The sequence below is a fragment of the Carassius carassius genome, chromosome 31 (assembly GCF_963082965.1).
Source record: "Carassius carassius chromosome 31, fCarCar2.1, whole genome shotgun sequence".
Taxonomy (NCBI): domain Eukaryota; kingdom Metazoa; phylum Chordata; class Actinopteri; order Cypriniformes; family Cyprinidae; genus Carassius; species Carassius carassius.
In genome coordinates this window covers 15,807,404-15,835,024 of record NC_081785.1, presented here as the reverse complement: position 1 = coordinate 15,835,024, position 27,621 = coordinate 15,807,404, and the positions used below count along the sequence as shown (strand labels likewise).

Genomic DNA, 27,621 nt, shown 5'->3' with positions numbered 1-27,621 from the left:
CGGTGGATTTAATGCATCCTTGTCCAATAAAAATATACATTTCTTTTAGAAAGAAAAAAGTCCAGACATTTGTATGGTAATGAGACAATTTGAGGTAGTAAAGGTGCAATAGGTGATTGTCTTCAGAGACATTTTTTGTTATGCTGGCTGAAAGTCTCTTCACACCCCGATAGCAATCATTAAGTTTAGTGGTCTAAATGTATTTATATATTCGGTGGAAGACGTAGGACCAAGAAATGTACGTCAAATCAAAACGCTAGGTCTGAACATTTTAAATGGCTTTCCTACTTGCCTGTCAACGTAGGTATCTGAATACTTCTGTGTACCCGGTTTGCACAGACAGAGAATACATTATCAGCGCGTTCATGCACGCTGTGCAGACAGAGCTAGAATGGCAGACAAACATTAACAACCCAGTCTTCATTCTTGGAATTGTAGTACTTTTAAAGTTTTCTCACTTGTGAATGGCACATGATGAAGCCCAGTGGTTCCCAATTCCAGTCCTCGCGCACATATTTTGCATGTCTCGCTTTAACACACCCAATTCAGATTACCAGCTCATTAGAAGTGATCTACATGAATAAACTGTGTTCCGATCGATATGATCCCTACACAGTGTTCATTGCTCCCTCGTCCCTGAGCAGGGGTTCACTTCACTTCAGAACATGGACTGGAATTGGGAACCGCTGATGTAGTATATTGTAGTAACGCTGTCTCTGGTATTCTGGTCTGTGAGCATAAATGCGTTCAGGGGGCGTGGCTTTGGACTGTGATTGCAGGGAGGGTGGGACGTTCACTTTCAGTGCTATCAGGTTAATTTTAGCATTTCCCAAGATCTCCTATTGCACCTTTAATGCAATTATGTGGCCATTATTGCTGTTAGAACGTAACTTAAATGTAAGCTGCTAGTATGCAAGTACTATATAGTAATACTGCTTCTATAGAAAGCACCACTAATTACATCACTGAATCAGTGGATCTCTGTACAAATGCAAATGACAGTGAATTATTGTAACAAGTTTGTAAGAGAAACATCAGTTATACTGATGGTTGAATAGCTTCTCAGTGTCAAACATCTGCAAGAGTATTTTCTTGGAAGGCCGAGTTACTTCACAACAGGATGAATGTTACATCTTGGATTAAGCCAGTAATATCCGAATTATTCCAAGTCTGGGAAACAGCTCTTTTGGGATAAATTGTATGTTCCAGAGACATCAGATCTTAATATATGTAGCATCCATAAACAGGTACAATGAAAACCATATATCCATATATAAAAATAACTACTTTGTGGAATAGTAAAATAATTCATTTTTTCTTACTGGAATAACCAAGGTTCTGACCAAGGTAAAAGAAAATGAAAACCATGTTTCACTATACATACATATACATGGTGACTTGGCACCTTACATGGCCAACACAACATGACTGCTACTGGAGAGCTTTTAACAGATCCTCACAATGACATTTTTCTGTTATAGACCTAATACTGTCATGTGCCTTTATGTTCTTCAGGACAAACAGCACATCAGATAAAAGTTTCCTGAAAAAAAAACAGCATTGGAACTATTATAATAAATAAAAAAATGGACTCCTTTATTATCCATTATTCTGAAAGCGTGTGATTACACATGTCTGAGGTTCACCGCTGTATGTTACCGAGTGCTGTGCGAGTCATTGTTGTCCTTAAATATGGCATTAGCCTTTTGAAGAAGTAAAGGTGTTTGTTGAAGTTCCACAGCTGAGGTAGTGATGATCCCATATTCAGATCAATAGACCATGATTTTGGAAAACAATCTGCAATCTTTTAAGAAGGATTGAAGTTAGTTTTTTGATGAACTACCTTTGCAGTAGCCATGAGATTAAATTGACATTGTAAGCACAGGCACCTTTTTGCATTTCTGGATGGTGTGTTTTGGATCAGATTCGTTAAGCAGAGTTATCATCAAGTAACAGCCAAGAAGTTTCTCCAACATCAGCTTTTTAAGAATATGTTCAGGAATCAAACCATCCCATAATGCCATGTTACCAAGCAACTGAAAACACAAAGATTTCATATAACAATCAGCATTTAAACATAAGAAACATCTTATCCAAAACATTGGTTTGAACATGTTAATGTAGGCTATATTACTGCCAAAAAGTTTGAGGTCATTAAGTCTTGCACTCACCAATGCTGCATTTATTTGAACAAAAATACAGTACAAAGTGTATTGTGAACTACTGTGAAATAAAACTACAATTTAAAATAATTTTTATAGTTCATCTTTGATGAATAGAAAATTCAAAAGAACAGCATTTATATTTAAAGTGCTTTATGGATTTTTTCAAATGACCTTTCATGCAGTGTGTAACAGCTGTATGTGAATGTAAATGTCTGCAAAATTGTAAAGCTGAAAGTGCATCATAAAGTTATTGTCTCTCAAAAGAAAGCATCGACTAGGGTTGTGCGATTTCTTTGATCAATTTAGCGATTTCAATTATAATCACAATTTTTTCAAGCTAGCTTTACAGTCATCAATGCATTCAGTATGAATTTTAAACATATTTCCAAAATAAAACCAATTAGAGCTTTATCAAAAAGTTGTAACATGTCTCTAGAACAGACATAAGTCAAAATAATCACTAAGTACAGGTGTTACAAAATGTCTAGACATATGGCAAAAAAATAAATAATAAATAAATCCCGTGTCCAGGGATTGCCATGCATTGGTCATAGAGCTCATTGTAGCAGTGCCTCAGGTGTTGAAATGTATTTGTTATACAGTATACAGGTTCACAGTACTCCGTTTGCAGTGCGTATACAGTATGTTATGTCTTCATGTAGACAAGAAGTACAAGACTGTGTATTTATCTTAGTAAACTTTAATAACTACTATGAACAAGCAGGTTAACATGCATGCACATGCTCAGCAGTCTCTCTTACTCATCTCACTTACTATGTATAAATCTAATTCAAGAGGCTTGAGTGCCATCTAGTGGTGCATTAATGTAAGGACATCACATATTCCCCTCTTAGATCTGTAATGTATCAACAATTTTACATCTATATGAATTATGCACTAAGAAACACATTAACTGAATGCAAAAGATCATTTTAAATAATAAGCAACATGAACCAAACTACTCAACTACTATTCAGTATTGAATTGTCATGTGAGTGTGTGTAATGTATGTTGCAAAAGTCCATGTTAGTTTCTGTTATTAACAAACATAATCTTTTAGCCAACCTGGCTCACGTCTTTGACGTTTCTCCCGTGGACAAGCATCAGAAGACACTGGATTTCCAGACAATGGAACCTGAGATGGAATCAAGTTTTCAGCATTAGTGGTCAGTCCATTATCCAGCACATTAGTCGGTACAGGTGCGACTCGTGCGAGACACGATGCATGCCATTTTTTCCATCATCCAAAAGGTAAGTGTAAGGGCCAACTTTTTTCCTAACCTCAACAGGAGGAGTGAATTTTGGATGAGCTTTTGATACATGTGCTGACTTTTTAATGCGCACTTTATCCCCTTTCTGGAAAGAAAAATTACGCACACGATGCGCCTTGCAGTAATGTCATCATCTCCTCCATGTGCGGCAATGGGTAGCTATCTACTATAACTGCCTTGTTGGGCCCTCGCAGATCCACACACATGCGGATCCCCCCTGTTTTCTTTTGGACCACAACAATCGGAGAAACCCATGGAGAAGAGTCAATCTTTTCAATTACACCTGCATGTAAGAGTCGTTCCAGTTCCGCAGAAACAGCATCTCTCACAGAGAAAGGCAAGCGACGCAGTTTGTGTCTGACAGGAGGTACAGATTCAGAAATGTTAACCTTGTGTGCAAAATTTTTTACACAGCCCAATGTAGCATGCTGTGATGGAGCAGTGGAGAGGGCACAGACTGAAGCAGATTGTGGCGGCGGCAGCACAGTGTGTCCATCAAATCGAAGCTGGAGTCCCTTAATCAGGTCCATGCCTAGCAAAGCCTTGCCATTGTCAACAATGAAGAAGTTTGCAGGACAGGTAAGGCCATATTTAGAAACTGTAGCAGATAAACATCCTAGTACTGAAATTGGTTCTTTTAAGTAAGTAACTAAACGGGCAGTAGGAGCATGTAACGGCACAGTGTGAAAATGCTGCTCATACAATTGTTTTGGCAGGATGGACATTGATGAACCAGTGTCCACTGTGAGCTGTAGAGACACAGGGATGGCAGCAGGTGTGGCATTTATGATCCCATCACACATCAAACGGTCAGTTGCTCCAGGTAGATAGAGAATGCAGACCTCTGGTAATTCAACTGAATGCACTGAACGCGTAGGAGCAGAACGGCAGACTCGTGCAAAATGTCCAGTCTTATTGCAATTCTTACATTTAGCAGATGCAGCAGGGCAATTCTGTGCGTTTGCAAGATGTCCAGCAGAGCCACAGCGAAAGCATGTCCGAGCTGACGAAGAAGGAGCAGAAGCAGAGGGTTTTGATGAGGTACGTGCTTTGAATTTGGCCTTTGGACGTTGCCGTCCAAAAGCAGGAGTGGAATGTACAGCTTGTACTGGAGCAGAGTTGCTTGTAGCCATTGATTTTGCCTGAACATCAGCGGCTTCTAGCTGTGTGGCAATTGTAATTGCAGTCTCCAGTGTCAATTTAGATTCCACTAATAATCTTTCACGAATGCGAGGGTTAGAAATGTTTTCAACAAGCTGGTAATGCAGCATATCGTCAAGATTGTCAGCAAATTCACAAGTAGTCGCCAAATCTCTCAGTGCAGCAATATATTGCAATACCGCTTCATCTGTCCTCTGCACTCGTTTCCTGAAGGCATGTCTTTCCACGACCACATTTCTTTTTGGAATGAAGTGCTCTTCCAAAGCTTTAATAGCATCTGCTAGATCGTCACCGGTATTAGGCAATGTATAAAACAGTCTCTGACCTTCAGTTCCGAGGCAGTGAAGGACCAAAGCCCATTTTCTGGCTTCTGGCCAGGAATCTCCAGTAGCATTAATGACAAGCATGTAGTTCTGAAACATCTTCTATAGCAGGCTCACCGGGACAAGGCAAAAAAGGACTGGGAAATGGAGCACTTACTGATGCCATCCTCAGGAAATATTGTAAAAAAAAAAAAAAAAAAAAAAATTTTGTTATGTCTTCATGTAGACAAGAAGTACAAGACTGTGTATTTATCTTAGTAAACTTTAATAACTACTATGAACAAGCAGGTTAACATGCATGCACATGCTCAGCAGTCTCTCTTACTCATCTCACTTACTTACTATGTATAAATCTAATTCAAGAGGCTTGAGTGCCATCTAGTGGTGCATTAATGTAAGGACATCATACAGTATGTGTATGCGGTGCATAAGCAGCAGCGAGAGCGCATTATTGTAACGCGAAAGCACATTAAAATAATGCACGAGTGCGAATCTCTCCGCTCACACGCAGATTTCCTTTGCTCTGTCACAAAACCAGACGTGCATGCTCAGATACACGCTGCTTTTGCCCGGAGAGAGTGCGCGCACTTAAAACGTGTCTCCTCTCACTCAAACTGCGTCCTGTGCACTCACAACTCTCTCTATGCTGATGTGCTAGATATGATTTATTTTTGCACATTTCTATTTCTAACCTCTTCTGTTCACATCTTTCGCATCTTATACCGCGTGCAGTGTGGACTCTGATCCGTTAACTTGGGCTCGGAAAAAATACGCATCACAGGATCGGATAGTATACTGAGGGAGGTCGGAGCACGGAAAATCAAGCGATTTAGAAGCAATATGGAGGGAGACAAATCAAGATGGCGGAGTGAGCGGTTTAGTCTCAAGCAGGCTCCGAAGAAGAATTTGTTTTTCAAGTCCAAACTTTACTTAAATGAAAAATCAACCAAACCATATTGTAACAGTAGTGACTTTTATTTGTTTTTGACAAACTTTTGAACTTTTTGAGGAATTAATTGCACCGAAATTACTAACTAACGGAAAGATGGAAAAACAAGGTGAAGCTAACATCGTCGACCATGCCTACGGCACAACTGTGCTGAGTGATATGAGTGAAACGAGTGAAAACGAAATCCAAGAAATGGAGCAGTCTTGTGCTAATCTCGAGGACGATCAAACTCCTGTAAATAGTCCTCAACCCAAAAAGTTGAGGAAGAGAGTCGCGAAGGCAAGGGAGGATAATGCAAATAGCTTTATGCTAGCGATTGAGTCTGTATGAAAAGATTCGACGGTCTAGATGGTAAGCTTGAAAACATTGAAGCGAGGATGAATAATGTTCAAGAAGCTCTGAAAAAGTTTGATGCCCTAGAAGTCAAACTGCAGAACATCGATGAACGCACCGACGCGATTAAACGAGCCACTGATGAAAATAAAGAAAACATCGAGAAGCTACAAAGACAAGTTGAGTTACTGGCGGCAGAAAACAAATCCCTGAAGGAAAAGGTTTTGGAAGCTGCGAGATACAAGAGGAGGTGGAACCTCAGGCTCTTGGGGTTACCTGAGAAGGAAGATGAGAAAACCAGGGATGAAGTAATAGGTATCCTTACGAGAGTGGTCCCCATGTCTGTTGACGAGCTCTGCCGAAATGTTGACACCGTTCACCGTTTGGGGATAAAAGGTGCAATGAACAACAACATGCCAAGACCCATCATTATACAGTTTGTTTCGCGAACGGTGAAGGATGAAGTGTGGAAGTTGTCGAGGGAGGCCAGAGTGTGCAAAGAGAAGAAGATCATCTTTAAAAAGGATTTCTCCAAAGAGGATCGGGAGGTGAGGGAGAAGCTGTGGCCACGGGTGGATGAAGCCAGGCGCCGCGGAAAGAAGGCTTTTTTGAAGGAAGGATACGCGATCATCGATGGGAAAAAGGTTTATCCGTGATGCATATATGATGATACGTTCCATAACCTTGATTGAAAAACTAATCACGTTTTCAAAGTTGTTGTTTCTTCTGTTATTATGGGCTGTTGAATAAACTGGGGGAAAAAGACTCATTGATATGACTAAATAGCCCAAGTATTTATTTTTAGTTTATTTTTATTTATTTTTTTGACTGAAACATTTGGAGGTTTGGTTGAGCCCTAATATACTTTGGACAGAATTGCTCATTCCTGCTCTTTTGTTAATTCAAGAGCGTTTTTCATTAGGCACTAACTTTATTTGTTTTTTAGTGTTCAATGTCGGTTTTGTTTACTTCTTTAAATTTAAGAGGTTTGAAAAATCTTACAAAGCACAAGGCACTTTTTTTTATTTTGTAAAGAACTTAAGGCAAATTTGATTTTTTTACAGGAAACACATTCGAGTACAGCAGATGAAAAATTTTGGAAACAGCAGTGGGGGGATAATGTTTTATATTCTCATGGTACCAATTATTCAGCAGGTGTTATGATACTGTGTAACAGGTTTACAGGAAAAGTAATTAGTCACATAGGAGATAAAGATGGCCACTGGCTGATTGCAGCTATTGAAATATGCGACCAAAAAATTATTGTGCTTTCAATTTACGGATATAACAACAAGGTGAACAATAGAAGTATGTTAGAGAAATTGGGTAGTCTAGTAAATGAGTGGAAAGGTGTTCATATGACAGATAAAGTTGACATAGTAAGATAAAGTCAAAATGTTCTATAATGATATCTACAGTTATGTCTCCTTAAACCCAGGACTAACACCTAAAATAAATATAACTTGCGGAATAAGACAAGGATGTCCAATTAGTCCCAAGTTGTTCATTTTATGTACACAGCTACTAGCATATCTGATATTAAATCATCCAAATTTTCAGGGTATACATTTTTTTGATTACGAATTTCGACTCAGTCAGTTTGCAGACGACACTGTCTTCTTCCTTAGGGATAAATCTATGTTTAGCAATGCATTGCAAATAATTTCAATTTTTTCCAAAGCTTCAGGTCTTCGTTTAAATATGAAAAAGTGTGAACTACTTGCGTTATATGAATCTATAGATACAGAATTAATGTCAATCCCTGTTAAAAAAAGAAGTTAAATATCTTGGAGTTAAGATGGTTAAAGATGAAAAACAAAGAGAAGAAATTAATAAGAAAGAAAAAATTGAACAAATACAAGTATCCTTGAACCACTGGCTTAGTAGAGATCTTTCTATTTTTGGGCGTAACTTATTGTCCAAGGCTGAGGGTATATCCAAACTGATTTATCCATGTCAATCTCTTTACATTGCTCCAAAGAACGTGAGGAAAATTAACTCTATTATATATAAATTTCTCTGGAGAAATAAGACCTACTACATTAAAAAATCTCAGTTGGTTAAGGAGTATAATAGGGGGGGGTATCAAAACAGTGGATTTTGAGGCAATGTTAGGAACATTTAAAATAAAGTGGTTGAAAGAGTTTCTATTGAAGCCGGATTCAATATGGTTTCACATTCCAAAAAGTATTTTCAAGAAGTTTGGTGGGTTAAACTTTCTTTTGAAATGTGACTTTGAAATTTCTAAAATACCTTTTAAATTATCTGAATTTCATAAACAAGTTTTACATCATTGGAAGATGGTATTTACCCATAACTTTACCCCTCACTGTGCCACCTTGTGGAATAATAGAGTAATTGTATCAAACAAAAAGTCTTTGTTCAACCAGCTTTGGTTTGACCAAGGCATTATCTTCGTTCATGACATTCTAGATATAAACGGTGAAATCTTACAGTTAAAAGATTTTAAAAACAAATTGAATAATATTCAATGTTCTCTTAAAGAATATAAGAAAATCTGTAAATCTATCCCGGTGAATTTGACACAGCTGATAAAAAACACAATTAGTTTTTCTAATGTCCAAATCAAACTTCCAAACTTAATGATAGGAGAATTAAACATTACGGACAAAAAATGTGACAACAAATATTTAAATAAAGCTTTCAAATGATATATATATATCATGATTATGATAGGAAGACAAAACTTAAAATATTAGATAATCCAACGATTGCAAAAAAACATTGGAAATTTATAAAATGGCCAATTGCACCCAAAGTAAAAGAAATGCAATTTAAAATTCTTAATAACTACTATCCATCTGCGGAGACACTGAGGGATAGATTTGGTTTTGAAGTTGACCCTTGCAACTTTTGTCATGAAAACCCAGAACGAACTGAGCATTTATTCTTCCTTTGCTCAGTAGGAAGTTTTGGCAGGATGTCCAAAATAAAATTAGCGAACTTGAACAATTTACAATAGAAGATATTCTTATTTATAATTCTAAACTGATGAGGGATCTTTCACTTTTGATTAACCATATCATCATTATGGGTAAATACCACATTCACATAAGTAAATGGAAAAAACAATTACCAAATGTAAACTGTTTTAAAAATGAATTTCGTATGTTATTGTCCTCCCTGAACCTTGTAAAAAATTCTAAAACTGTAGAAGCTATTTGCTATGCTGGTGAAATGTTTTTGATCTTGTAACACATATTTTATTTCGTGAACAATGACTTATTTTATTTATTTATTTTTTATTTTTATTTATTTTCATTGTCAAATCTGCATTTTGTTGATGCCTTGCCCGGTTTTCTTATGCTGTTGTCTCCACGAGAGTTTGTAATAAACACTATTTAAAAAAAAAAAAAAAAAAAAAAAGCAGCAATATGGAGCAATATGTTGGTATTCAGAATGCAGTAATTTATCAGTACTCCACATCTGTGTTCGGCTCACGCATATACCATTACTGTTTGGGTCATTATTACACTCTGTTTCCGACATGCACTGTATGCAGTAGACCAATCACAACAGATGGGGCCATCGGACCAATCAGAGCAGAGTAGCTTCACGCAAAGGAGGGGTTTAGAAAGACAAATCTTCGAGAGTCAAGAAACCTGTTGTTGCAGACTCCCAAAACCAAATTATGAACCCTTTAAATAGCATAATGGGGCACTTTAATATTTTGTAACATTATAAATGTCTTTACTGTACTAAATTGAAGTGTGAATTAAACTTACTGACCCTAAAGCTTTGAAAAGTATTGTTACGAACTTTTAATGTCTAGAAGGTATTTCGCAACACTTATTTTGAAACCACTGCTGATGTCTGAGTAGGATGGAATAAACACATGACACACTCGATTTGATGAATTAAAACTGGAGTTTATTTCAAAAAGCCGAAGCCACTAGATCCAGTTCGTGAATGTTAAATGTAGTGCGCTATGTACAGCCTCAAGAGTAGAAAATAGTTTAAAATAAATTGTGAGTAAGAGAACAAAGTGGCGCCAAAGAAAAAAACAGAGTATAACAAAACAATCCTTATGCTAATCCTAAACAAAGAAAAATGTGAAAAGAAAACCGAGATCTTCCGTGCATGCGGGCACTTAAACTAGCTAAATAACAAAACATACAGGGAGTGGCGCTCACTCCTAACCTAGTGTGTCTAACAAGTTACCACTACGGGCGTTATGTATACCGCGGCATACTAACCTGACATTCTCTTACCAAAAGAGCAGCTTATAGGCAACCTCGTGGTGTTGAACTTGAACACACAGTTCTCAGTTTTGCTATCTCAAAAGTAAACAAGTCAAGTTCCAAAGAACAGAGGAACAGAGCGACACATACATCTCTCACTAACTTATCGAGTACAGGATTCACATAGTTCTTAGTTTTAAAAAAAAAAACAAGCGAGTCGTGATCCGAATGGTGAAGGTGAGCAGAGCCGCATACAGAGCGCTCAACACGCTGCGAGAGAGAGAGCGAGCATGAATGAACAGGTCGTTCTTTTGAAGTCATCTGGCAAACTCTGATTGGTTCCCAGACGCCGCCCCTAATGAGGGAATGATGAGTGACGTACTGCTAGGCCAATCACAGCAGAGTGAAGACTAAAAACACAGAGAGAAGATAATGAGCACCAATCATTCACACGTGCAAAGCACACTAGCGTGTCGCTAGTCTCTAGACTAAATGAAAACAAAACCCACGTGGAACGTAACACCTCCCCCCTTAAGAATCAACTATATGGGCTCAAATAAACATATAGTTCTTCAAATACTTCCGCTCAAATACCACAATAGGCAACCCTTGATAGTGCGTCAGCGATCACATTCTCGACACCCTTCTTATGCTAAATCACTAAATTATAACCCTGTACAATCAGAGACCAGCGCATCAAGCGCTGATTCTGATTATACATGCGTGACAGAAATACTAACGGGTTGTGATCAGTGAACACAGTAACAGGAAATTTACTCGAGCCGACATATACATCAAAATACTGGAGAGCCATTAACAGTGCTAATGCTTCTTTTTCGATCGTCGAATAATTTAACTGATGTTTGTTAAATTTCCGCGAAAAATAACAGACCGGGTGATCGATCTCATCCTCACCGGTCTGAATCAAAACGGCTCCAGTGCCAACAGAACTCGCATCTACGTCGAGTTTAAAAGCAGAGTCAAATTTCGGTGCGGCTAAAACAGGTGCATTACACAGAAGATCCTTGATCGTACTAAAAGCATACTGACACTCTTCTGACCATCGAAACGTACGGGATGGACTAAGAAGCGAAGTCAACGGATGTGCAACAGTTGAAAAATTCTGGCAAAAGCCACGATAATAGCCAGCCATCCCTAAGAATCGACGGAGCTCTCGTCGGGTGGTTGGAACAGGGAACTCGGCTATAGCCGTAACCTTAGCTTCTAAAGGGCGCACTTCACCTTGACCAATTTCCTTCCCAAGATACGTGATAGTGGCCTGCCCAAACTCGCATTTGGCTAAATTTAAAGTCATTGAATCTTTCTCAAGACGCTCAAAAACTGTGTGCAATGACGAAACGTGTTCTTCCCAGTCGGTCGAATAAACTACTAAATCATCTAAGTACGCATTGCACTTAGGTACTCCAGACAACACAAGATTAATGAGTCGCTGAAAGGTGGCCGGTGCTTTACGCATGCCGAAAGCCATTACAGAGTATTGGAGAAAACTATCAGGGGTGACAAAGGCTGAAATGTCAGAAGCGCGACTTGTAAGAGGAACTTGCCAGTAACCTTTTAACAGGTCTAACTTACTGACATAACGCGCTGAACCGAGATTGTCGACGCAATCTTCCATGCGCGGCAAAGGGTAACAATCGGGAACAGTCACAGCATTTATTTTCCGATAGTCAGTGCAGAATCGCGCGGTACCATCACTCTTCGGCACTAATAAGCAGGGCAAACTCCAGGGACTCTTACTGAACTGAGCGAGACTATGCTCTAATAGATACTCCACCTCACTTCGCATTACATCTCGTTTCGCTGCATTTACACGGTACGCGTGCTGTTTAATCGGAGCAGCATCACCCACATTGATGTCGTGCTCCAGAACTGTAGTGCGAGAAGGTACATCATTAAACAAAGCAGGGAAACTGTTAATCAACTGCATAATATCACATCCTTGTCGTTCCGATAGATGAGATACATGAGATGGAAGATCAGATAATACCTCAGAATTCTGGAGTCGAGCACATTGTTGATGAGTATGACGTAAAACTATTCCATCATCCTCTGGATCGATGATCTCAGCAGCAGCACAAGCGAGCACAGGAGATGACACAGGAGATGACGCTGGAACAGTGATCTCTGTAGGTGAAACATTCTGGACAGCTTCTCTTTTGTGAAACGGCTTTAACATATTCACGTGACACACACGAGTCTTCCTTCTCCTATCTGGAGTTCTGATCACGTAATCGGTAGTACTAAGTTTTCTAACGACCTCGTATGGTCCAGAAAATCGTGCTGATAAAGCAGACCCTATCATAGGTAGCAGAACAAACACCGAATCGCCCTCATTAAAAGGTACGCTGTACAGATTTACGATCGTAGTAATGTTTCATTTTTCCCTGTGCCACTTCAAGTGACTCTCTGGCCACAGAACAAGCTTGATGCAAACGCTCACGGAATTTACTCACGGAATTTACTTTTCGGGCTAGACTCAACAGACAGCAGGTTCTCTTTGAGCATTTTCAAAGGACCTCTAACAGTGTGACCGAATACTAATTCAGCAGGACTGAATCCGAGACTTTCCTGAACTGCTTCCCTAATCGCAAATAAAAGTAATGGTACACCTTCATCCCACTCTTCACCTGTTTGCATACAGTATTTTCGAAGCATTGACTTTAACGTTTGGTGGAAACGTTCGAGTGCCCCCTGGCTTTCAGCGTGATAGGCACTGGCGATCCTATGTGACACATTTAAACTGGACAACACTTGAGTAAAAATTTTTGACAAAAAGTTAGTGCCTTGATCTGTCTGCACAATTTTTGGTAAACCAAACGTAGAAAAAAATTTAACAAGTGCTCTAGTTACGACAGGTGCCGTAATCTTTCTCAAGGGAATCGCCTCAGGAAACCGGGTCGCAGTACACATCACGGTCAATAAAAATTGATTACCAGTCTTAGATTTAGGTAATGGACCGACACAATCAACAATGACATGCTCGAATGGTTCTCCAACCACCGGGATAGGAATGAGAGGAGCACACCGGATTACTTGGTTCGGTTTGCCGGTAATCTGACAAACGTGACATGTGCGACAAAATTGTGTGACATCAGCTTTTATTCTGGGCCAAAAGAAGTGCGTTAAAACTCGGTGATAAGTTTTCTTAATCCCTAAATGTCCTGCCAGATCATGATCGTGAGCTAACGACAAAATTTGTTGTCGGTAACATGAAGGAATCACGATCTGATACACAGTACTCCACTCAGCATCATCTGCTATCTCTGAACACCACTTGCGCATCAGTAACCCGTTCTCAACAAAATATGCAGCTTTTCTCTCTCGAGCTTTCTCTGGGGAAACAGCAGCAGCAAAACATTTCTGAAGACTTTTATCCTGCTTTTGAGCAACAATAATTCTCTCACGCGTCACATGCATTTTTTCACACGGAATATCTTGAACAAGCACATTTTCAACAGTTTTACTCTCCTCAGGCAAAACATCATCAATAAAAACAGGTGCAATAAAAGATGCAGCTAAATCATCAGCATCTATTTTACGAGCTTGAGCCCGCGTAACTACACAAGTTGAAAAGGTTTCAGGATATGACTGTGATAATTCATCAGGCTGTATGGGTGCAACTGGATTGTCAAAGACTTCCAACAAAGGCATAATTCTCCCACCGGCTAAATCATTGCCTAAGATAACTTGTACCCCACTCACAGGTAGGCGTTCACGAACAGCTACTTTCACAAAGCCCGTGCACAGTTCTGATTCTAAGTGAATTCGATGTAACGGAACCTGAACGAGACCCATCTCTATGCCCTGCACTAGGACATTACTGCCACAGAAGGTTTGTTCAGAGAACGGCAGTACATCTCCACTAATAAAGGACTGCATAGCCCCTGTATCACGGAGCATCTGAACTCGAATTCGTTCCTCAGGATTTCCCGTAACGGAAATTAACCCTTCCATCAGAAAAGGTGCATAACTGCAGTCAGGCTTGTCATTACACGATCTTTTTAGAATCAATCCGTTTCACAAAACCAGCACTCTTAGGTGCAGAACTCGACTGTTTTCGTTTCAGCACAATACAATCAGCGATTAAATGGCCAGGTTTGTGACAATAAAAACATTCTCGATCCTCCTTGGATTTAAAAGGAACTGGTTTCGGTCGAGACGGACTACTCGAACTCACTTGGACAGCAGTCTTCTCAGAACGTACTGAAGTAAACACATATTTATGTGTCAAGGAAAACTCATCTGCCAAGACAGAGGCTTGAGATAAAGACGTGACTTTTTGTTCATTCAAGTAAACGACAACACGCTCAGGAATACAATTCTTAAATTCTTCTAAAAGAATAAGTTCTTGCATGTCTTTAAAATCATTTACTTTGCTAGATGTGCACCACTTATCAAACAAAATTCCTTTCTCCCTTGCAAATTCAACAAAAGTCTGGCTGAAGTGTTTTTTGTGACTTCTAAAACGCTGTCGGTAGGCTTCTGGTACAAGTTCATATGCGCGTAATATCGCAACTTTCACTAGCTCATAATTCAAGCTATCCTCTAAGGAAAGTGTAGCACAAACATCTTGAGCTTTACCGGTTAACTTGCACTGTAATAGTAGAGGCCAAACCTCTTTAGGCCAATGGAGCGTAGATGCAATCCGCTCAAATACACTAAAGAAAGAATCAACTTCTGTTTCTCGGAACTGTGGTACTAGTGAAATGTGTCTACTGACCTCAAAAGTGGTCCCCGCCGTGCCAGCATCAGCAGTCTGCGAGGGTTGTGTAACCGGAATAGGTGTCCTATTAGCTGCACTCAGCTCAAGTTCACGCAGCTTAATCTGTGTCTCCGCCTCGATTTCGAGCCTGCGGATTTCAAGTCGGTATTTCAGATCTGCCTCAATTCGGCGGCTTTCCACCCGTTCGCGTGCCTCCATTTGCACTCGCGCTAAATGAACTTTCAGTCGCGCATCACCTCCTTCAGACTCATCTGAGCCAGGAGAAAAAGGATCGGAAGGCGGCAAAACAGCCTTGGCTTCAGAGTCCTCTACCTCAGCCGTTTCGCTCCGCTCCTCCTCACCAGGGCGACCGTCAGAATCGGAGATACCTTCACAGACACCTGCGGACAATTTTAGAACACTTAATTCCACCAACCCCTGAGATACAGCAGACCTAACCTCTAGTTTATGCAGTTGCTTCGAGACAGCAAGTTTATAGTGAGCAGCGATCAGTACCAGATCCTCTTTCCTGCATTTACTACGTTGTTCTTCTGTGGGTGCGCTAACAAAAGTATCCAAGTCAAAGTCAGCCATACTTATTCCTATCAAATCACTAATATACTCAACCAGCCCATCCGCTTACTAGGCTACATCACGAACATCTACTCTAACGAAAAGTTCTGTCATGGTCATTCCACCACTCACACCAGCAGTAAATATTCCAAATAATAACTTGGGGAAAAAATATGAATATTAATATCAATATTTCAATCCCGGACGAGCCCCCATTAAATGTTACGAACTTTTAATGTCTAGAAGGTATTTCGCAACACTTATTTTGAAACCACTGCTGATGTCTGAGTAGGATGGAATAAACACATGACACACTCGATTTGATGAATTAAAACTGGAGTTTATTTCAAAAAGCCGAAGCCACTAGATCCAGTTCGTGAATGTTAAATGTAGTGCGCTATGTACAGCCTCAAGAGTAGAAAATAGTTTAAAATAAATTGTGAGTAAGAGAACATAAAGTGGCGCCAAAGAAAAAAAACAGAGTATAACAAAATCCTTATGCTGATCCTAAACCTAAACAAAGAAAGAAGTGAAAAGAAAACCGAGATCTTCCGTGCATGCGGGCACTTAAATAAACTAGCTAAATAACAAAACATACAGGGAGTGGCGCTCACTCCTAACCTAGTGTGTCTAACAAGTTACCACTACGGGCGTTATGTATACCGCGGCATACTAACCTGACATTCTCTTACCAAAAGAGCAGCTTATAGGCAACCTCGTGGTGTTGAACTTGAACACACAGTTCTCAGTTTTGCTATCTCAAAAGTAAACAAGTCAAGTTCCAAAGAACAGAGGAACAGAGCGACACATACATCTCTCACTAACTTATCGAGTACAGGATTCACATAGTTCTTAGTTTTAAAAAAAAACAAGCGAGTCGTGATCCGAATGGTGAAGGTGAGCAGAGCCGCATACAGAGCGCTCAACACGCTGCGAGAGAGAGAGCGAGCATGAATGAACAGGTCGTTCTTTTGAAGTCATCTGGAAAACTCTGATTGGTTCCCAGATGCCGCCCCTAATGAGGGAATGATGAGTGACGTACTGCTAGGCCAATCACAGCAGAGTGAAGACTAAAAACACAGAGAAGATAATGAGCACCAATCATTCACACGTGCAAAGCACACTAGCGTGTCGCTAGTCTCTAGACTAAATGAAAACAAAACCCACGTGGAACGTAACAAGTATAAGGAAACAGCAAGGGCATGTTAATAATCACAGTCACAACATGACCAGAAGTGAAATGTCAAACCTTCACTGATGACCAAAACTGCTTGTTCTGAAACTGGAACTGTGGGGACTTTGTATCCTCTACAAACCTTAGCAAAAAGCACAATTATTTAAGACACAAGACACAAGTATTTATTAACTCATTACAACAACCTGACAATCACACACAAACATCTGAATGCAATAATTATCTAGCAAAGCACAAAAATCGTTTTTTGAAATGTCAATCAAAATATTAAAAACAACAAATCCAGATAAAACGTACTTTTATTGGGTACAGTGGAACAAAGACGTCATTGTCTACTGCACTCCTTAACCTCTGAATAACAGCTTCTACAAAGGCCTGCAGGATGAAGTCACAAGCTGATTATATTTACTGACATTATATCCATGAAGTTACGTCTGGAGTTTTAATGCATCATAAGACAACACCTTAACAGGTTTGCTTTGTTCACCATCAAATACAGAATAGTCATCCTGTATTCTCTTGCAGTGTCGTGAGGGTTTGAGACTGCTGCGCAGACAGAGGATCCCACACCAGCTCCACAAAACCTGCCCAAAAGAGAATTAGTTCTGGATTTCATTCTGCACTTCTGAACGAATGCTGCACAGACACCAATCAGAGAGCCAGAACAACACGTTCTGATATGCTTTGTAGTGAATTAAATTCAAAAGCATGGTATTAAATTATTCTTTGAAACGTTCTTTTCCCAAACTCAGTGTAAAATGCAGCAGGCTGGTGGCTGTTATAAACCTGTTAATGTAACTATGTGCAAATGACAGTTACCTTGAACTTTAGAAAGGATTGTCTTTTTCAATTATGGTGGGCAGCATTGTCTTATCCATGCTCTCTGATTCCTCATAACCCTGACTGTGACAGAACCTCTCAACACGGCAATGCCTCAAGTCTTCACCTGCCTACAGCAACAACAAAAAAACATACAGTGAAATACATTTAGATATAGTAGTAATCATAAAGATTGAGAAGTTGATAGACCGATATAAAAACAAAAGATTGGACATTAAAAGGTATTTAAAATGAAATGGACTGATGATCCAGTGATGTGAAACAAATCTGAAGAGGGAATGAGAGTTCTGGAAATAAGGGCTATTCAACGAAACTATTTTTGTATATGAAAACATTTTCATTCATTTAAATGGTCATTTGGTTTTAGGACGGTCATGATATCAGATTTTCATTGCATGATTATCATGACCACAGTTCACAATATTGCAATATTTATAGAAATTATGATAAAAATAATGCTATGAGTCAAAGTCCTCTAACCTTTTGTGTTTTCAGTTTTTTGGTCAACCACACACAGTTCAAGGGTGGCAGAGAGAGTACTTGTAAACATAACTGTACAAAAGTGTAGAAAAAAAGAACTTGCTATTGAAAAGAAAGTCTTTAACACTACAACACTACTGAGGTTACTTTTGATTTTGGGTGTGACAAGAGTGTCTTTCTTTTGCCAGTTATCTCCGATGACACGATTCTGTGTGGCAATAGTAGCTACACACTGTATCAGCATAGTCTATTTTTTTGGCAATATTTAATTTTGTTAATTTGATGGGCATGCAATATTTGTCTTAAAAATTACTATAAAATTCTGAATTTGGCCTGATCCATAAATCAAAAAAAAAAGAAGTTTCAGATCCAAACACAGCAAATTCTTGGTCATTTCCAGATCAATGTGTAGCACATCCAAATCAATGCAGTATAAAATGATCTGATGGAACAGCAAAATTACCATGATGAACAATATATAGTAGACAACTCATTGATCACCTGAAGAGGATTCCAGCCAATAAGCTGGTGTCGAATCAGAGGTGCCAGGAGTTTTGGGATGCACAGGCCAATATAGGCATTACTGTAAGAGTCTTGAAAGGAGACGCGCCACTCATCAAATCTGGAGAGGATTTTCTTCACGTCCCAGAAGTCTGTTTGAACATCTACAAAAACGTCCTGTGCCTTTTTTAGTAGATCATCTGAAATTTAATCAGAGTTATAGATGCAGTGACACTTCATACGGACTCCAAACTCAAGTGTTAGATGAGGTCTTAGTATTCTCAAAGTATTTCTACAGTCTGACACCACAGTTAAAAAATAATTGTATTTGTGCTTCCATGAAGCTTCTCACACCTCTTTTACTTTGTAACTCCGCCTTCTGCTCAGCCATGGGTTCCCAATCACTTGCTACACAACCAATTTCTTCTTCAGACAAGCTAGGACATGAAAATGCATAGGGAATTGAACAGATAAATTACTTGGACAACTGTAATTTACAGATTATGAGCATCTGGGAAAGCCTCATAATAGTTAGACTTCCATAATGTCAGGATTTACAGCAATAACAGTCAGAAATGGTGAAAGTGCAAACATAATAATCCATCTCACCTCTGCCAAGTTGGGTAAGAGCCTCCGGATGTGTCACCATTGCTCTGTGAATCAGTGTTATCTATGAAACAGCCACAATATTCAATATTATATGAATGAATGTGCATTCAGTCCTGTGATAAATGAACGTTATGATCATTATAATCATATGAGTGGGCATTATATATATAAAACTTCCTCTATAAATGATCACATACTAAAAAGGCAGTATTCAGTTGTAACCTTACAGGTTAACTTCTGAATTTGTGAGGACTCCTCTTTTAGTGCTTTTCTTCTCTGACTCAACAGCACCTCTGCCTGGTCAATATAGAGACTGTGCTTGTCCAGCTCAATTGAGTTTATTAAAGCCATCTGAAAAATAAAGCATACCACTATACTGCTTTATAAACTGTATATAGTTATATTAAATTATGTACATAGTTAATTTAGCAAAGTTCAACCTTCTCAGACAGGCATTCCAGTAGATTCCGGGAGAACACATTCATGGTACGGTAGAACCGCAGCTGCTCTTGTGTGGTATGGCTTTCGAGGCTCTCCAATCAATGAGCTCCTGGCCATTTCCATATCCAGTTGCATCCTCCTTAGCTCCGCCTCCCACGCCCTGTGCACCTCCCTCAGTGAATCTAGTCTGAAGCAAAATATATATTTTTTTATTCTTGTGTGTGTGTATATATATATATATATATATATATATATATATATATATATATATATATTGATCCATATCAGGGACGTGCGGTCAGGGTAGGCAGGGTAGGCAGTGCCTCACCAAAGGAAATGTTGACATTACATTTATTAATTCCAAGAGCATTATTAATTGCATTAATTTTATTCCAAATATTATTTTTTGTAACAAAAATTTTCAGGAATACACATAATATACTCATTTTGCCATTGTTTGCTCCTAAAAACCGTTGTTTCATGCAGGAAATTCAAAAGCCATGGCCATTGAGGCAGAGGTGAGCGGTGCCTCTTTGGTCCATAGAACGTAGTTTATGTAGATTTGCGCATGCGCAGTCAGTTCTCATGCTGTCTTGAATTATCAACATTGAGGCAGAGACCGAGCTTGCTTCATGTCACGTGATCTACTCGCTCTCACTCAATCCGCGCGCTTCCCGAATACTAGCATCTAGTATACTTGCGTGTCGGTGTGTGCACCTAGCAGTTTGTAGGAGCGAATAAGCTGTTTTTGTACTTTAAAGCTGTACTGCTGACGCAATGTTTTCTGACTGTAGCGCCGTCACCAGACCAAAAGTGTGTGTGCGCCGTGGCTGTCTGTGCGCGTTTGCGCATTTTGATGGAGTGACTAGGCTGCCGCGCCGCCTCCTTCTCTGTGTCCCGCACAAAACATTTGTTTGTTGTATAAGTCATAAGATAGATGTGTCCATTAATTTGATTATTATATTTGATTGTGCATTAGCCTCACATGACTGACTTTGCTGAATGCAGGCAGCGATCTGATGATGCCTGATATGAACTTGGGTTGCTAAATTAACTGAGTGAATATATGAACATATATTCCACACATTGATAGGTCACAGCCTACCCATGACAAGATTTCACCGCACGTTACTGATCCATATATGTATATAAACACACGCACTGAAATTTATAAGCTTGAAGTCTGCAAGACTTTGTTTCTTAAAAATTATTTCAGGCATAATAAGAAATAAAATATGGAATAAATGGGGATGCAGGATATTATAGGAACGTTAATGGAAACAGCCGACAAAGGCTTAAAATGATCTAGCATCATCAGCTGATTTAAAAAAGAAAAGAAAATGGAGATAAGGAGAATAGCTTACATGTGTTCAGGGTGTGCTAGCAATAAGACTAAGTCAGCAGTGTGGTCATTCTTGAAGCAAACTCCTGCCTGAATGATGATTAGATTCACTGTTTTGGATCGCCACATTTAATCTGAGAAAGTATGTAAAGAATGACATGTCCAGTGTGTGAAAGCGTAACAGTCACTAGCGTATGCAGCGGTAGCCTCTCTGGGTCCAGTAAGGCCAGTAAAGTGCAGCACTAGCATGCAATGACTGTGGCAGGTAATTACATATTATTCAAATACATCATGTAATATGCCTATACATAATGTGAACATAACAAACTTAAGTACATTATGTATTACAACAAATACCTCCAGAGGGCGCCAACGGCCTGATATTTCACTTTACAGCAGGATTCAAATCCTTGCTTAGAAATTGTCCAAATTACATTTAAATCCATTTAATTGCAACATTTTCTCACATGCAAACTTAGAGCAAGGGTTTAAAATGGTAATTTATTTAGAAATATGCTGTAATGGCATAGGTTTATAAATGATTCACGTTACAAATCTAGACGTTAAGAAACCCAAACATAGCATATACAGAGGAAGAGTTTGTTGACCGAGCTGCTGAGATGAAGACGTGCTTCACGCTTGTGAATGATAACAGTGCAACACATAGACTTTACATGCATTCCCAAATGCACGTGTTTGGAAACCCAAACCAAAAGCACATGCAATAAAAGACAGAATATAATGCAAGCACTTTAAGAGGTTTTTACCACAACCCAACTTTATACTAATATACTTGTATGAAAAAGGCTTTTCACCTTAGAGTTTCATTGTCACGTTTAATATCGCAAAATCTTGTGCACTCCTGAAAGCCAGGTGAAATGGTTCTGTATTTATATTGCACTGCATAAAACAAAAATTAGCTGCGATTTCATATATACTGCCTTTTAAAAATTCAAGTACATTTGCATAAATATGGCTGTTTTCCAGGACTTAAATGTCAAGAAGTCCAATTCATGCACTTTAGGCACCTTGTATGAACCCTGCGTAGATATATAAACAATAAAGTGAATCCATTCCTGCAGCTCTGCAGCATACTTTGCAATGATTCTTTTCTTAATGACATCAATACTGACTGGTGGAAGTGTTTTAGGGATGTTAATTTTTTTCTTTTGGGCTGGTCTGGGAGCCTGCCATTCCTTCTGAAAACACAAGGAAAGGTCCTTGAAACACTTTGGGAGCAGTGTGTAATAAAAAGCAGGTTAAAGTTAAGTTATATACAATGGCTGAAGGAGATTAACTGAGCCTTCATGTTACAGCAGAGGGTCTCACTTGGTGTCTTTTGACTCCTTTTCCTAGCTGCTGTTCTTCCCACATCTGCTGGTCTTCCTCCTCCTGGCTATCAGAAAAACTCTCATCACTATCACTCCCTACAGAACACAAACACAGAACAGACATCTATCGCACAACTACTTAGTTTCTTAATATACACAAGTAGCATCACAGTTTCTCACCCATCTTCTCAGCCATTCGCTCTCTCAGAGTCTTGGGTTTGGGTGCAAACTCGATTCTGTGCTCATGATCGTCCGGCTCATTGTCAATGTTTTGTTCTCCGCTGCTCGGACCTTCTTCCTGTACGCTTCCAGGAGTGTGGGGTGAATCCAGCGAGATGTAATCTTGCTGGGCTCTGGCTTGTCTCCCTTTCACTTTGGCACCAAGAATCTTTCTAGCATCAGGAATGATGACTGCAGCATCTGACAAATAATGACATTAACAACCAGACTTAAGTGTTAGTGAGTAAACAGTGACAATTTTAATACTTTTTAAACTTAACTACTTTATACTGTTTTTTTTTTTTTTTTTTACTATTGCTTTAACTGTCTGGACTTTGGTGGAATGAGGAACTCTGGAGGGTTATTGGTTGATAAGAGGCAAATGAAGCAGTCAAACCTCTTTGTGCTTTTGAAGACCCAGATGAGCTTGACATGGAAGAAGAGCTTCCATCATCATCGTCATCATCATCGCTGTCAGGAGGAATGTCTTCAGCCGAGCCTCCAGAATCACTGTCAGACTGCACACTGACATCCTTATTACTCTTCTGAACTGAAATACAAATGTATTATTGATCATAACGGTCACTGGCAGATGAACAGCATGAATCTGCAGAACTGTGCCCTTACTCCAGTTACTGTAAAACAGCAGACACACCTCGAAAGCTTGGCAACGATGCAGGAGAACTATGGGCTGAAATATGTGCCACTAGAAACTGAATTTGAATTGCTAAACTTGAATAATTGCATTGAATAACTGAATTTGAATAACATAATTTGAAAGTGTATTGTTTAATTTGAATCATAGCATTGAAAATCTGAATCTGAATTGTATAATTTGAAATTGTATTTATTCAAAAACAGAATCTGAATTGTGGTCGAATAAAATTTGTCCAACAAAATTTGATCCTCACTTAAAGTTAAACTCTCTATATATCTTCACATTCACTTCTCACAATTCAGATTCAGTTCTCAAATTCAATTTCAAGTTACTGAGACAGACATCCGGGTAGTTGGAGGATGAAGGAAGAGCAATCCAGCCCAGATCGATAGATCGCGTTCATTGGCGCACAGGAGCCAATCAGAACCTACGTTTTGAAGCAAAGTACGTACCCACCATGAAACAAGGAAGAAGTGCTTGCCTTGCCGACTGACTTGACAACCATGGATCCGCCTGGGACAAATATGGTAATGACAATTTTTTTTTTCACGATCTAACGATCTTTAGTTTAATGGTGTAGCTGTTTTGTAGAAACGGGGGAAATTACATCTTTCTCGATGTGTTGCAAACACAGTAGCTATTATCCCACGTTTTTGTGGTTATGTACTAGCTCTGGTAACAACATCTTTGCTTGGCGTTTATTATTTCTAAGCATTTGCCTCTTCCTCCGGTGAAAATGTTGTTGCCGCCAAGTAGACTGGTCATGTCTTCAGCGTGATTATTTATGATAACTACTCCTCGTGATTGTCATTGTCAGGGTACTGCTTACTAAGAGGGAGAGAGAGAGTAGTAAGCCTGTATGTCTCACTATGTTTTGACAAGGAGACAACTCAGAAGTAGTCAATTCAACATATTTGCTCACAGATGCAATACCTTCCCATGGTCCTGTTGGGCCCAGTGCCCAACATCAAACTTTAGTATATTTTTTTAGTCAATAAAAAAAGTCAATATATTGTCGCATTTTAGTTAGATCTATCCCTCCAAGCATCCGTCTCCCCACCAGTGGATTAATGCATTGACCAGTTAGATTTAATGCTTTTTAAATTGACTGAGCTGTTACCATAAAGGCTCACTGTGCTGTGTGATGTACATTTATTTTCAACAGTACAAAGGTTTTTTTTTGGTTGTCACTGTTCCCATATGATTATTATTGATCAGTTTGTCCTGACCATAGCAAAATTACTTTCTCTCAAAAGTCCACCTTTTAACTTAAACTTTTATATGTGGCTTCTGTACTGAGTTTATTGTACACATTTTTACATTTTAATTTTACATTATATTTCATTCTTGTGTTTTGTCATTTCAGCAAAGCTGACTTCATTCCTTCAACTTCAAAACAAAAGTGAGCATTTCTAGGTTTGTACGCTTCTATATTCTCCTTCAAATGTAAATAACCTAAGACTCTTAAACTTTTGGGGCCAAGTACCTCATATCATGTCAAAGAATCCAGGGATCACCTGTAAGCGATGACCCTACAGAAGCAACAAAAAAGTAAATGGCAAAAATATGCAAATACTAACACACAAGAGAAAGAATAATTCACGTACATACACCACAGTTTCTGAGAAACAAGAGGAAGGTGAAAGAATTTAAAGCAATGTTTGAATGCAAAATAGACTGAGTTGAACAGATTACATTTATGGCTGTTTAATTGTTTTTATAACAACATACACATAAATCATAACTTGATTTTGAAAGATTTGTAAACCGATGCTCTACGGTTAACAATGATTTTTGATGATTCCTGCTTCTGATGTCTTCTGACCCCGTTCTGCATGATGTCAAGAAAGTCTTCCAGCAGACTGTACTGTATATTACACCGGCAGAGAGGAAATAATTATTGTTATTATATTACAGTTCCTAAACATTTTTATATTTTTCTTTACCACAGAAGCTCTGTCCCGAGACACTCTGGAGCTAGTTGAGACTGATGATTCCCCAATCTTCCACAATGGACTTCACATAGGATGAACTGTTTCCAGTTTCAGCAAAACAGCAAGAATTCATTGATGGATGACTGCACCTTAGAACTCTTCACTAACACTGCCTGCATCACCTGGGCCACAGAGAAAACAATGTTACTGCCTGTACATAGCACAATTAACCTTTAACCTTACAGCTGAATCAATGCAGTAACACTGTTAACTACTATTGACATTGTACCAAATGTTCAAACTGAATATACAGAGGAGAACTGGTCCCCAGTGTTTTTGGTTAGTCTGGTTTCTCCAAAGGTTTTTTACTCCATTATCTACATCTTGCAGATTTTTCTTTATTAACCACTGTTGCCTATGGCTTGCTTGCTGTATGTATGAAGACTAAAGCATTTAGCACCAACTATTAAAATAGTGAGGGTTTTTTTTACCATATAGACACAACAGTATGTCTTTCTGTAAAGATTCTTTGAAATGTTATGTATTTCGAAAACTGTATAAATGGCTTACATTGATAGTGTGCATATTGCTTGAACATTTATATGTAAAAAAAAAAAAAAAATCAGTAGAATTATTATTATAATGTCCTTTTTATGTACTGTGTTATATGTGTTAAACTCAATTACAATTGTAATTTCTGTCATCATAATTTAAATAGTGTGATAATTACTGTATGATAGTTTCTTAAATAATAGACAATCAGTAATTACAGTACATTAACTGCCTGTAAGCAAAACCATATATAACAACGTAATTAATTATTACACTTATTACGACCACTGGCATGGCACCAACATACCAAAACTCACTGGTTAAATCTTATGTGCCCTCCAGAAGTTTGCGCTTTGCAAGTGAACGACACCTCGTGGTGCCATCCCAAAGAAGTTCAAAATCATTCTCACTGACCTTTTCCTAGACTGTGCCCAGCTGGTGGAATGACCTTGTGATCTCTTATCACACCGGATCCATGGTGGTCAAGTCAGTCGGCAAGGCAAGCACTTCTTCCTTGTTTCATGGTGGGTACATACTATGCTTCAAAACGTAGGTTCTGATTGGCTCCTGTGCGCCAATGAACGCGATCTATCGATCTGGGCTGGATTGCTCTTCCTTCATCCTCCAACTACCCGGATGTCTGTCTCAGTAACTTGAAATTGAATTTGAGAACTGAATCTGAATTGTGAGAAGTGAATGTGAAGATATATAGAGAGTTTATTTTTAAGTGAGGATCAAATTTTATTGGACAAATTTTATTCGGCTACAATTCAGATTCAGTTTTTGAATAAATACAATTTCAAATTATACAATTCAGATTCAGATTTTCAATGCAATGATTCAAATTAAACAATACACTTTCAAATTAGGTTATTCAAATTCAGTTATTCAATGCAATTATTCAAGTTTAGCAATTCAAATTCAGTTTCTGGTGGCACATATTTCAGCCCATAGTAGAGAACCTTCTTTTCTCAGAGCTTGGAACAAAACCTCTCTTCTGACTGAACGTTTCACAGTAAAACTCTCCACGGTTGCTGTAAGAGTCACGTTTCTTTGTTAAAACCGATCTATTTAGCGCTTATGAGAGGTAATAATAAAATTCTCACCGTCTCTTACGTCCAGAAAGCTGAGTGTACTGCTCTTTGACTGCTGTCTGTGGACTGGAGCGCAGTGACTGAGCGCTCGTCATCATCACTGTTGTCACACTCGCGAGGCTTTGAACTACTTTAAATCCCTCCTCGCCCCAAATCTGCTTTCTCCGTTTCTTTTCCTGCATCACCGCCGCCGATCTTTTCATTCTCTTCCTTATCACTGGATTCCCTTTTCCTTTGCCTGCAATTTCTGCGTTGATTTCTATTAAACATGTTAAACAATCCAGTGCGAACTTGTACTTGCTGGTCGTCGTTTAAAAACATTTCAGAATAAAAGTACTGTACTTGAATAACGAAATCGATCGTATCGTATATTTAATTTAATATTTAATATTTAATTTAAATCTTGTCAATTTAAAAAGTGGAATCCAATCAGTTAGCTCCAGAGCATTTAACTTTCACTTAAAATGTTATTGTTGTTTTAATATAAGCTTCAGCAGAACTAAAACTGTAAATGCTAAATTGTGCTTCAGTGTTTGCTTCCCTATTTATTTGGAATAATAATAATAATCGTGGAAAAAAAGAATACGTAAATTACTCTCACAACTAACTTAGGGTGTTAAGAGTTATACTATGTGAGTTGTCTTCAAGTTTGAATTCAGTTGGCAAGGTAATCTCTAGTGTACTATTTGGGTAAATGTTATGAGTAAATAAACTAGGAAGTAGCA

The 27,621-nt window shown here is 38.7% G+C and overlaps 1 pseudogene; it reads right to left on the bottom strand.

Moving 5' to 3' along the window:
• Positions 1–1,376: 1,376 nt before the first annotated feature.
• LOC132111646 (intron Large complex component GCFC2-like) lies at positions 1,377–27,166 on the bottom strand (annotated as a pseudogene).
• Positions 27,167–27,621: the final 455 nt, after the last annotated feature.